We start from the raw sequence: 12,787 nt of genomic DNA on the forward strand, positions 1-12,787 counted from the left end.
TCCTTCAGTATAGACTTTTTTTGCTTCAGATTCAGAAAGTAGCTCTACGAAAAAAAGCAATAGTCATATTAAAAAGCAATAGTCATAGAAAAATTGCAGCTCACAGAAAAGGGGACAGAAGGAGTGGGAAAGCTCGCTTCAAACTAATCCAGAAACTTTGCGAGGAAATGGGGAAGAGAATTTAAGTCAGACCATTTGACTAGACAAAAATGAACAAACAAAACCAAAAAACCCTGCATGTAGTAATGGGGAACTCTGTAGAGATAATGGTGTTAATTATGGGTGAATTACATAGAAATAAAGTCTTCGGATTCAAATGAGTATGTCAAAAATAATTATGAAATACTATCATATCTACCTATTTCTGTCAATCAAAAAATTAGCTGACATTTTAGCATGTGGTTGCATCCTGCAAGCCCTGTGGCTAACAGCTGGTGACGAATTGATGTATTCTATTATAATTAGTATTTCAAATGCAGTCAAATTGTAGATTTTTCAGATTAGCAACACAGTCTTTAAAAGCCAATTTCATTTTGGATATTTTAAACCTAATTCTTGAAAATAGGCCAAGTCTTGGATTCATTAGTTATCACTGCTCTGTTTATGCCTTGTGCCCTGCCAAACAGACAGTACAGTCCAATGTGGCTGGATTCCTATTTGTTTCAACAGGACTTGGGCGAAGATGTTCCCAAAAGACTGTTCCTACCAGTCTTGACATTCCTGAAATCTCTTGACACTTTCCAAGAATCCAGAATCTGGCCCATTTGGTGTCGTCTTCTTTTCTCTCCCCAGAAAAGTATAATGACAATATATTTTACTGTATGAAAGAATAATTTGCAAAAACTAATTCATGCTATGATAGAAACAGAGCTCATTCAATGGATTCTTCTGCTATAGTGTTATATGGCTTTCCTGTATTGTCAGTAATTTTCACAGTACACTTGGTCTTTACAGTAAAGAAAACAGCAGCACTCACTAAACATTTTATATGACGATGTTCAGTGTATTGTACAGCAATTGTATCTATATTGCGCAGCCTGCTTATTAAGATTGGTGGCATCTTACTGAAGTGGGGAAACAAGTTATTATCAGTACTTGAAACAGCTATTTCAGTTGTATCTCTTTCTTTCTGGAGAAAAGTCTCTATATTATGATACTGGCATTACTGCTAGCTCAAAAGCAGGCAAGAAAGTATGACCACTTCTCCTCTTAATGTGAATCTAGCAGGCTCACATTTTAAATGCCCGTCTGCCATTCTCCTCTTTTGTCATTCTTCTAGGAGCTTTTTGCTCTTTTTATCTTTTTATTTAAAACTATGTGGCCAGAAGAGGGTATGCAGTAGTCCTCAAACAAAAGTTATTTTTTTTAAAACAAGAAAGGAAAGAACCAGAAGCATTTAAAGGCATGGCACTCATGAAAGTATAACAATGAAAAAGCTAATACAAGCTCTAGAATGTACTGATAAAAATTTGCATCCACTAAAATGAATAGGACTTCTTTATTTGAAAGCGTGTTCAGGGTTGTAATCCAGTGCAACAAATCAAAAAGAGGTTAATCTGAATGTATTACACAGTAATATCTGTACACTATTTCCCAGAAATCGTTGAAGACAAAAAACAATTACAAAATCTACATAAAACCTTATATTACAACAACCAGAACAACACAAAACATCATGTAAACTTCCAGGTTCACCAAAACTATTCATCAGGTCATCATTACAAAAACATTAAATGTTGGGAGAGATCTTTCAGGTCATGATTGTCGAAACTGTTTGTATACATAATTGGGTAGCAAACCATATACTGAATATGGAAACTTCTGTGTTACCTAACGCTTTTCACGTACACAAACATACAAGGGGCTTTTATACACGCTGAATAATGCCATTTCAATCCACTAAGGGACATTGATGGTAGTAACTGGGGGTAGACTGCATTGGGCATCCACTACACATCTCTGCTCTACAATCTCAATTTCATTTCAGTGAGGCCTGGGTGGGACCCCCCCCCCTTTCTTTTCAAAAGCCTTTTCCCAGACAGTGCTACATATGTGTTAAAGAGCAGTTGTTCACAGCAGGATTTCCTCAACTATAATTGCAGTCATTATTACGGAAAGCGTAGTCCTTAGTTACGTCTGTAGCCAACTCCATATATTGCAAAATTTTATTTTTGCCTACTCGCTATAAATATATAAAAACATTAAAGAGCTGCTTTGGCTGCAGATTGAGTAGATTTATTTTACTAGCCCAGGGCCCATCATTATGAAAGCCATGTATTTCCTTTTTTGCTATTATAGCAGTAATATAAATCAGTAGCCTGAGCGACTAAGACATGAAGTGGGAGAGCAGGCAGGCAGGCAAGTACTGAAGGCACTCTCATAGCAACTTCTGCAGCAACCCTAGTGGGTTCTAGTAATCATGTCTGCCTAACAAAGAAAAGATGATTTCACAGAGCTGGCAAAAAAGGAAAGGTTGCAGCCATCTAGAGAGTGGCACGTAAAACCAGGCTCAAAATGCACAGAGCACATGAGTTTATAACTAGCAGTAAAGCCTATTGCAGGAGAAAATGCAATGGGCTCTAGAAAACTGAGAAGGGTGTTCAGATCTCCTGGGACCTGATCCTCCATGCAGTGCTCAGCTAGCTGGAAGATCGTTTCTTCTTCCGTGCTTCTCAAGACCTGCGCAGCTTGGGAAGCAGGGAGGGGGCAGAGAAGGCCCAATCCTTCACATGGGGCTCAGCTAGCTAGCTCCCTGCATGGAGGACCAGGCCCTCTCTGCCCCCCTCTCTGCTTCCCAAGCTGCTCAGGTCTTGAGAAGCACAGAAGGGGCAACGATCCTCCAGCTAGATGAGCACCACATGGAGGATGAGGCCCTCTCTGTCTCCCTCCCTGCTTCCCAAGCCACATAGGATTTGGGAAGCACAGAAGGCAACCTCTCTACCCCTCTTCCTGCCAGGCCTTGCTCATTCTTGGGGGGGGGATTTAGGGGTGGACTGGGTGGACTGGTATTGGGCCAGGAGGGGAGGCTTTCTGCTGCTGCTGCCCCACTGGGCCTTGCTTCTTCTTTGGGTGGGGGGAAGGCAGGCAAAGGACTGGAATGCCAGGCCCTGATGGCAATTGGCTGGCAGTGAGTTATCACCACGTGTTCCATCCTTAGGTGATTATGTCTAAGGATCATACACCGCTTTTATCCCCAATGAATATTACATCGTTCTCCTCTCCTCCAGTTTATTCTCACACCAAGACTGTGAGGTGGGTTCTTCTGAGAGTGTGTGACTGGCTCAGTGTCACCCAGCAAGCTTCCATAGCATATGAGGATTTGAACCTGTCTCCCCCAAGTCCCAGTCCAACATTGTACCCACTGTACCACACGAGTTGTTGTATAGCATCAGACCGCTGCTCCAGCTGGTGGCAGCTTTCCAAGGTCTCAAAGAGGGAAAACTTGATCTTGATCAGTGTTTCCTACCTAAGATCTTTTAGCTGGAGATGACAGGGATTGAAGCTGGGGACTTCGGGATACCCCTCACTGAGCCTTTTCCTATCATTATATGCATATTCTTTTGGGCCTAACTACACATTACATTTTCCCCAGAGACATCTACATCAAGTGGGGATATATATCCTGACGTTCTGCCCATCTTAGGTATGTGGGATCCCCGATTTAGACCAGGATTGTAGTGTGTTCAGAGAAGGAGCTTAAATATTTACCCTGTGCAATTTTCCCAAGCTTAATTGCCTTTGTTGGTGCAGTTTGATGTGTTGAGAAAACATAGGTATTTCCTAGACATGCAGTCTGTAATGGGGAAAACGCTACCCTTTCTGAGGCTGTTTCAAGTTGTGAAAATGATATGGAGGAAAGGTTAAAGCTTCCTCTCTCTGCACACCAAAGTTTTAATCTGAATCAGATTTATACACCACTTGAGAAGCACAGAACTTCTGTGCACACTTCTCCATCTGACCTGTCATCTGGGAAACTATAACCCAATTAGTCAAACAGATAAATAGGTACTCTGACCTGGACTTCTCCTTTCAGGTGCTTCAAAATTTGTGACAAGATTCATTTGGTTATGTTGTCTGCAGCTGTCAGTCATGTTGTCTGACAATCACTAACAGAATACATGTGTCACTGGTAGAAACTGGTTATAAGATGACAAACCTGTTCACTGTATTTGTTTACAGATAGTCTGTTTATTGTGATTTTTTTAAGTTAACACAGTGGTAGTCCATCAATGTTCAGTTCAGCAGCACAATTACTCTGAGGCGATGGGAGTGCCAGTTCAGTCACTACTTTTAAAGTAATTGTTAGCACATTTCAGTGCACTATGCAAATTGCTAACGCAGAGATCTTATCTTGGGGCAGAGTTCATTTGAGGTCATACATCTGAAAACAAGTTAGATCTGTGCATCAGGCATTCACAAGTGCAATTTTTAAGGGGCAAGTGATTCTTACATCTGCAATATCTACTAAACAGTAAATGAAGAATCAGTCCTTGGTATGCATATGCTGTCCCTTTCTTATTCGCCTTGATACCTATTCTTGGATAGATTTGAACCTTGACAGCCTTTCTGTATTCTGCAATAGACCAGAGGTCACACATGTTTCTCTGCTTTGAATAATACATCTCTATGAAGTCTTAGTATATTAACTGTTGGAAAATTTGTTTCTGTCATTTTAATATTTTATCATTTTTGTCCTAAGTAGATGACCTTAACTGGTTGCAGTTCATTCCATTTCTCTTCTGCTTAAATATTTTAAAGGACCCAAAGTACAAATATCAATCATGCAGTATGTAAGAAAAATGCCTAACTTGAGCTTTGGGTTATTTAATTGCAATTGTCAAGATATGCTTAAATTATTCTTTTTCTTTTTCTTCCCTTACTCAGTTGTTATTCTCCTGCCATGCACTTTCCAGCCACAGTGCTAATTTCTTACAGATTCAGAAAATCAATCCCACATATCATGGCATCTTTCAGCCAAAACAACCGATCGGCTTTCTCTGACATTCCTCACGGTTTTATGATCTTATGTGGTCAAGAATAGAAGACAGTACACACAAAGTCTCAGAAATAAATGCATAGGATCACTTGTGGTAGTAAGCATGCTAACTTAGATGCTTCCTATAGGAGCTAGCTATTTCTAATATGGAGGGACAAGGTCACAAAAGTTGGACCAAGGCCTTCTTTTTCAGGGTGCTTACACAGGGGAATCCTCTGCCCAGAGAAATCTGCAAGGCAATTGATTTATTTAGAAAATGTATATTCTGCCTTATCAGAGACCTGCTTGAGATGGCTCACAAAACAAATCAATAAAATCATAAAACTAACAGCATAAAAACAAGATGTCAAGGTAAGCCAGGGCATAAAAACTGCTTAAAACACCACTTAACAGTCTAAAATGTAGGGTTGCCAGGCAGGGGGAGGGGGTAAGGTTGCCAGGTCAGGTAGTCGGGGGGGGGGGGTGTTTCCTCACTGGAAACACACATCGCTTCCTGTACTTTAATCATAACTTTATTTGGATTTCTATCCCTCCCTACCTCGGTAAGCCGTTTCAGGGTGGCAAACAACATTCATCAAACAATATAATAATAAACAATAAAATCTAATCCAATTTATTATTGGATTGTTTATTACAATGTTTATTGCAATTTTATTTGTTAGAATTTTATTGTTTATTTACAATTTTATTGTTTATTACAATAAAACCTTGAAAGGGGAGGGGCTGCATATTAAATCTAATAAACTAAACAATCTAATAGTCAGCCCCTAGAACAGTTTAAAAATCTACCATCTACCATAAAATTAAGAATGCTGGCATCATAGGACTTCCCAGTTTCAATATGGAAATGTCCTCATGAGAACCCTGTTTTAAAGTAATGTACAAAACTCAGTCCGGGAGCAAAACCTACCAACAGAGTCGTAGCTCCAGCAGGGGTGTGATGCACCGGGCGTGCGCCCCTGTGGGGGTGTCGAGGGCATTCTGGGGTGTGGCGGGGGCATTCCAGGGCAGGACGGGGGCAGAGGATGCACCAGTGCTCTGGGAACTTTTACCTCTTGCTACAGCTCTGCCTACCTAAAAACAGTTTTAAAAGAGTTTTTGACCTTGTACTGAAAAGAATTAAGCTAGGCACCAAGATAGTTTCAAGGAGGAAGACATTCTAAAGGTGAGGTTTTATCACTGAAAAAGCCCTAATAACACAACATCTTTTATTGGCACATAAATAAATTAAAATAAAAATAGAATAAAACTACATACATGGATCAGTGTAGGTAGGGAGAAGGAAAATGTTAAAACGATTTACATTTGATTATTCATAAAATTAATCAGGAGTAACTTTAAAGTTCCAGATCTTCATTGCCTTTACTAAAAATGCGGCAATATCTGTGGTGATCTGGCCGTTCTTATCACTGAGTAAATATTTGACTTTCCCTTTATCAGAAGTCTGTAGGGTTTCATTCAGATGAGGTTTTACGAACTTGTCTCTTTGGAACGTATAGAAGTTGCAGTGTAGCTCAATGGTCTCTATGTGCCCCTGCAAACATGGACAAAGCCACTCACTGTACGGAATATATGCAAGTCTTCCCTTATAGGTGACCAGTGGAAGAATATTAAATCTGGCTTGCATAAAAACTTGCCAGGTATGTGGGGAGGTAAAGTTTGTAAAATATGCTGGAAGGCGCCCTTGTTCTGAAGAGAGATCAAATGCCAATGGGGGAAAAAGTCCTATCATTAGATCATCACTCATCTCATCTCTGAAGACTAGAATTTGGGGAGGTGATCTAAATTGTCAGGCTGGACAGTAGAGAAGAAGGCAGTCCATTAGGTACTTGTCCCTGACTTATTTGTGGTCTCAAAGGTAAGAGCCAGCACTTTGAATTGTTCCTAGAAGCAGACAGAATTTTGGAGCAGAACTTTCAGTACAGGGGTGATACCCACTCTGTCTCTAGCCCCCACAATATATTGAGAACCGTATTTTGAAGATTCCAGACAGTTTTCAAAGGCAGTTCAATATAACTTTCATTACAATAATCTAACATGGTAATGCCCAGGGAAATACCTGATCCTCCAGGTACAGGTCAGGTGAATCTTGCCCAGCCCAACTGTCCAAGGTGGATGATGATGATCTATTGACACTTTGATCTGATCTGCTTGTAGAAAATAATTTGGATTCAGTGAAGCTGTTGCAGATTTTTTTACAGTCTGGCCTGACTCAGATGTCAGTTTATTTACAAGCAGGTAGTCAAAAGTATTTTAAAAAACCATCCTGCTTGTCAATTTTCTGTGGACAGTTTCAGCTTGATCTCCCTACTGAGATGGAGAAGGTTCTTGGGGTTGTGAAGGCCGTCACCTGCAAATTAGATCCTTGCCCATCTTGGTTAATTAAATCTTGCAGGGCTAATTTAGCAGTGCCACTGGCCAGAATGATAAATTCTTCTCTGACTGAAGGGAACTTGCTGAGGGCTCTGAAGGAAGCGGACACAACGTCTTGTTTTAAAGATAATTATTTTGACAAAAGAGGATTTTGCCAATTGCGGGTCTGGGTCAAGCTTTTCATTTTGGGGTTGTTGGCAAAACAGCTCTAGATATGCCTTGATGGTTCATCTGCTCTTGATCCATTCCAGTCTGGTTTCAGACAGCCTATGTTGCTCCAGTGCAGGGGTGTCCAACTCTGGCACTTCAGATGCTTATGGACTCCCTCAGATTCCCATCAGCCCCTGCTGGCATGGCCAGCCAAACACTCGCAGCCCAACCTAACTCACAGGATTGATATCACCTTTATCATTCTTTATCATTCTCACAGATAAAATGGAGGAGAGAATAATTATGTAAGCCATTTGGGGTCCTCATTGAAGGTAGTACATAAATGAAGTAAATAAAAATAAAAAAAACATATTGAGCCACTGTTCATTAAAATTGTGTTTTATTTATTGCATTTTAGGAATGAAGAAGAAGAGTTTGATTTTACATCCCACCTTTTTCTCCTGTAAGAAGACTCAAAGCTGCTTGTAAACTCCTTTCCCTTACTGCCCCACAACAGACACCTTGTGAGGAAGGTGGGACTGAGTTCTAAAGAACTGTGACTAACCCAAGGTCACCCAGCAGGAATGTAGGAGTGTGGAAACAAATCCAGTTCACCAGATAAGGTTCCGCCACTCATGTGGAGGAGTTGGGGAATCAAGCCTGGCTCTTAACCACTGATGATGCAAATCCATACAGGGATTTTTAGTGCTTTGATTTATACTGCAGGATTTTAAATTAAAATCTTCCAGTTGGCTGCCTAATTCTTTGACATTTTTGTTTGATTTTTATGCCAAAGAATAGTATAACCCATGTAATATGACCTATGCAATAGCAACACAGCCAGCAGTGCTAATTCTTAAACCTATATTTTTTTTATTTCTGCTTTCCAAAGTAAATAATTTCATGACCACTTCAATGTCAGAATAAATATTTGTGCCATCAGTGTTTTCAAATATGGCTTAAATCATCCTTTCACTGTTTGTACACTACTCAGAAACGACTTTCAACATACCTGGGGAAAATCTCCAGTGTTTGAGGAGTATGGACCACATTGGGGTGCTGTGTGGTTTCTGGGCTGTATGGGGTCGGTGTTCAGCAGCAATTTCATTCTCTCCTGGACATTTAATACCATCTGTGGTTGGCAATCTTCCCACACACCACACACCCAGTGCGATTCCGACGTGAAAGCCTGGACAAAATGTAAGTTAGCTGGGACCACATTGTTCTGGGGTTCTCTTCACTTATTTATTTAATTAATGTATAGCCTTCCTCTACACAAATGCTTGGGGTTTGTAACAGGGCTGAAATCATAAAACCCATTGGAAGGATTAAATTTCAGTGCTACATTATTCCCACCCCCCACCTCCTGCAGCATTCCCTGGAAAGCTGAAAAAAGCCAACTAAGAAAGCCTGCTGCAGAATTTTGGAAAACATGCCACTCTTGGAGTGCTGTCAAGGGAAGGCTATTCCACAATTGAGGGGCAGCTACTGAGAATGTCTCTTTGCTAGTGTTTGAAATTTACACGTACTTTGCAGGAAGTCATTCAATTATACAGCTTTGAAGGACACACTTGTTTAGATTCATCAGTAGAACTGACCTCCTGTCTTTCAGACTGCTCTATTGACCTAAGGAGCAGCAGTGGCGTAGGAGGTTAAGAGCTCATGTATCTAATCTTGGAGGAAACCGGGTTTGATTCCCTCACTCCTGCCCTCTTTGAGCTGTGGAGGCTTATCTCAAGAATTCAGATTATGCAACTGTACACCTCTGCCATGCATGCCAACTGGGTGACTCTTGGGCTAGTCACAGCTTCACCGAGACTCTCTCAGCCTCACACCTAACTTCTACAGGCAGGGAAAGTTTGTTGTGAGGGGGGGGCAAGGGAGATTGTAAACCCCTTTGAGTCTCCTGCAGGAGAGAAAGGGGGGATATAAATCCAAACTCTTCTTCTTCTAATTACCAACATATTAATCTTGATCTACGGTTCAAGCCCCTGTTCTGCTATCAATGTACTGTGTGCAAATAAGTCCTTCTTGATCTCAGTTTCCTATCTGTAAAATGGGGACACCTGGCCTATCTGAGACTGCCACTGCAAGGCCGTATACAAAAATGTGATGCTTTTTTGAGTTGAAAGTACTGTGAAGATGAGGATTTATTTTGAATTATAGATTGCCTTTCTTATTGGGACTCAAGGGGGGTTATAAATATGACTCAAACTATTCTTTCCTCAGCAAGTAGATTACAAAATACAACAATGGTTTTTTTATTTACTTCACCTGCATGACATATGCAGGGGGCACTTTTTAATCAAAAGGATTGATATCCAGCAGTCTAATCAATGAACCAGGAACTGTTGCAGAGCTAATAACATGTGTGAAGTCCTTTGAACTCTTGAAATGCACCATATAAATGCTAACTGTTTTATTAGCCAGGGAGAGTTCCTTAGTATTTATATGTACGTGCAAGCCTCCATTTTTTCAGAGTGCCTAGTCCATGGGAAACAGCTGTAATATAATTTTGCTGTTGCATTTTGTTTTTCAAATACCTGCTCTACCTTGACCTTAAATTGTTTGTGGCCCCTTCCACACAGGCAAAATAATGCGTTTTCAAACCACTTTCACAACTGTTTGCAAGTGGATTTTGCTATTCCCTTTACTACTTCAAAGAGCACTGAAAGCAGTTTGAAAGTGCATTATTCTGCATGTGCGGAATGAGCCTTAGTGATGTTTCTTGCTTCAGTTTACAACCTAATAATCATGGTCACTCTGAACACCCCACTCATTAATGGGAAGGATTTTTATTCAGGCCTTTGACTTTTGGACTTTTAATTGTCTTTTGATACCAACTCATCTAGGAACCATCAGATTTTTGCCTATATTGAGAAGATCTCTTTTAATCTTACATGCCATTATTGTGGTTGAAATATGGGAGTGGTATCTACGTAGCAGAGGGTAGAAGAGAGTCTTCCTTTGAACAAGAGTTTAATAAAGGACATGGCACTGAAGCTGTGAAGATGGTCTTACTCATAGGCTGATGGGGAATGATCTGCAAGCCATGGGGCACTTTCTCTTGATCTGCAAGTCCATTGCTTTAAGCTACAGGCACTCCTTTTATCAGTTTTGGCTTTTAAAAAATGTTTTGTTTTATAAGATTGTGGTGGGGCTTTTTTTTTTGCAAACCTGGGGCCTTTTTCAGATTTGTAGAAAGATCTGTTGCCTGTTCACAGCTCCTGTCACTGGATTTAAGTATCCTCAGACTTGGCTGACTTCACTATCAGTATATAAATGAATCTATACTAACTGTAATGTGAATCCCTTTTGGTGCATCATGTGGACAGAGAGACACAGGACAATTATGAAATCAAATCCCAGTCTTATGATGACGGTCCATGTATAGAGTTGACTGGGAAGTGTGGTATCTTAGCATACACAGTTACGGATCATTACAGAAGGACAAGTCAATTAGCCTTTTGTCACACTTCACCGTGAGTTTGGGGAAGTAATTTTTGAATACTTTGGGGACTGTTGTTAAAAAGACAGCACCGGCAGGATGAACAATAATAATAACCAATTTATAAACACTTTAGTGTTCACAAGTATTTGAACCTTCTAAATCTATTTGGTGTCTTGCTAAGGGAAAAAGGCTTTTTAAAAAGTATAACAGTGAAACTTTATTTATCACACATCATGAACATAAGAAAGAACATAAGAACATAAGAACATAAGAACAAGCCAGCTGGATCAGACTGCAGGAGTCCATCTTAGGTCCTAGTTTCCTCTCTGCTATCAAGCAGTGGCCCAATTACAGGTGCCTTTGGGAGGAAGCTCACATGTAGCCAGGATGTGGAACTATGTGGCCTTCTGCTTGACTGTTGCTCCCGATCACCTGGTCTGTTGAGGCATTTACAATCTCAGATCAAAGAGGATCAAGATTGGTAGCCATAAATCGACTTCTCCTCCATAAATCTGTCCAAGCCCCTTTTAAAACTATCCAGGTTAGTGGCCATCACCACCTCCTGTGGCAGCATATTCCAAACACCAATCACACGCTAGCATTGGTAGCAAGTGTTTTCCTTTTAGTAGTCCTAATTCTTCCCCAGCATTTTCAATGAAATACCCCCCTTGGTTTCTAGTGGATTGTGCCAGAAAGAGAGAAAATTCTCTCCTGTCCAACATTTTCTACCAAGCCATGCATAATTTTGTAGACTTCAATCATATCCCCCCCCTCAGCTGCCTCCGCTCCAAACCAAAGAGTCCCAAAGCGCTTCGCAGCCTCTCTCATCAGGAAGGTGCTCCAGTCCCCTCAATCATCCTTTGTTGCCCTTTCAAATTCTTGCGCACCTTTCAGTCTCCTCAATATCCCTTTTGGAGATGCTTGGCTGACCAGAACTGGACACAGTACTCCCAAGTGTGAGAGTAGCATCCACTGCTTTATATATATAAGGGCAATTGACAATCTTTGCAGTTTTATTATCAATTCCTTTTCTAATGATCCCCAGCATAGAGTTTGCTCTTTTTCACAGCTGCCATGCATTGAGTTGACATTCCATGGAACTATCAACCAAGGCAGCCTACAATCCCCTTTCCTGGTCTGTGACTTGATAGCACTGACCCTCTCAGTAGCGCGTGTATAATGTGAAGTTTTGGATTTTCTTGCCCCTATGTGCATCCACTTTACGATTTTGCTACATTGAACTGCATTTTGGCCATTTCTGAGAGCTCCACTCACCTAATTCTGTAAAGGTCCACTTGGAGCTCTGCATAATCCTTGTGGTTCTCACCAACCCTACTATAATTTGGTATCATCTGCAAATCTTGGCCACCACGCTTTACTCCCACCCCTACTTCCAGGTCATTTATGAATAGGTTAAAGGCACTGGTCCCAAAACGGATCCTTGGGGATCACCCACTCCCGACATCTCTCCATTGTGAGTAGGAACTTCCCATTTACACTCCACTCTTTGTTTCCTGTTTCTCAACCAGTTTTTAATCCATAGGAGGACTTCCCCTCTTATTCCTTCATTGCTGAGTTTTCTCAGGTAATTGAAGGTACTCTGTGGCTATGTGTCCTATTTGAGCTGTACACTAATGCCTGCAGCAGGACAAATTGAATGGAAGTGCAAAGATCAAGCATCAAGGCCTGTAGGAAAAACCATATTGTTGGTCTTGATCTTACTGAAGTGGTGCAAATATGTTGCTTGAAATTAGTATGTTTAACCATTGGCACCAGTCAAAATTGACACCAGTCAAAAAAACAGCCATGATTACTTG

This window comes from Sphaerodactylus townsendi, linkage group LG10 (assembly GCF_021028975.2).
Source record: "Sphaerodactylus townsendi isolate TG3544 linkage group LG10, MPM_Stown_v2.3, whole genome shotgun sequence".
In the NCBI taxonomy this organism is placed as follows: Eukaryota; Metazoa; Chordata; class Lepidosauria; order Squamata; family Sphaerodactylidae; genus Sphaerodactylus; species Sphaerodactylus townsendi.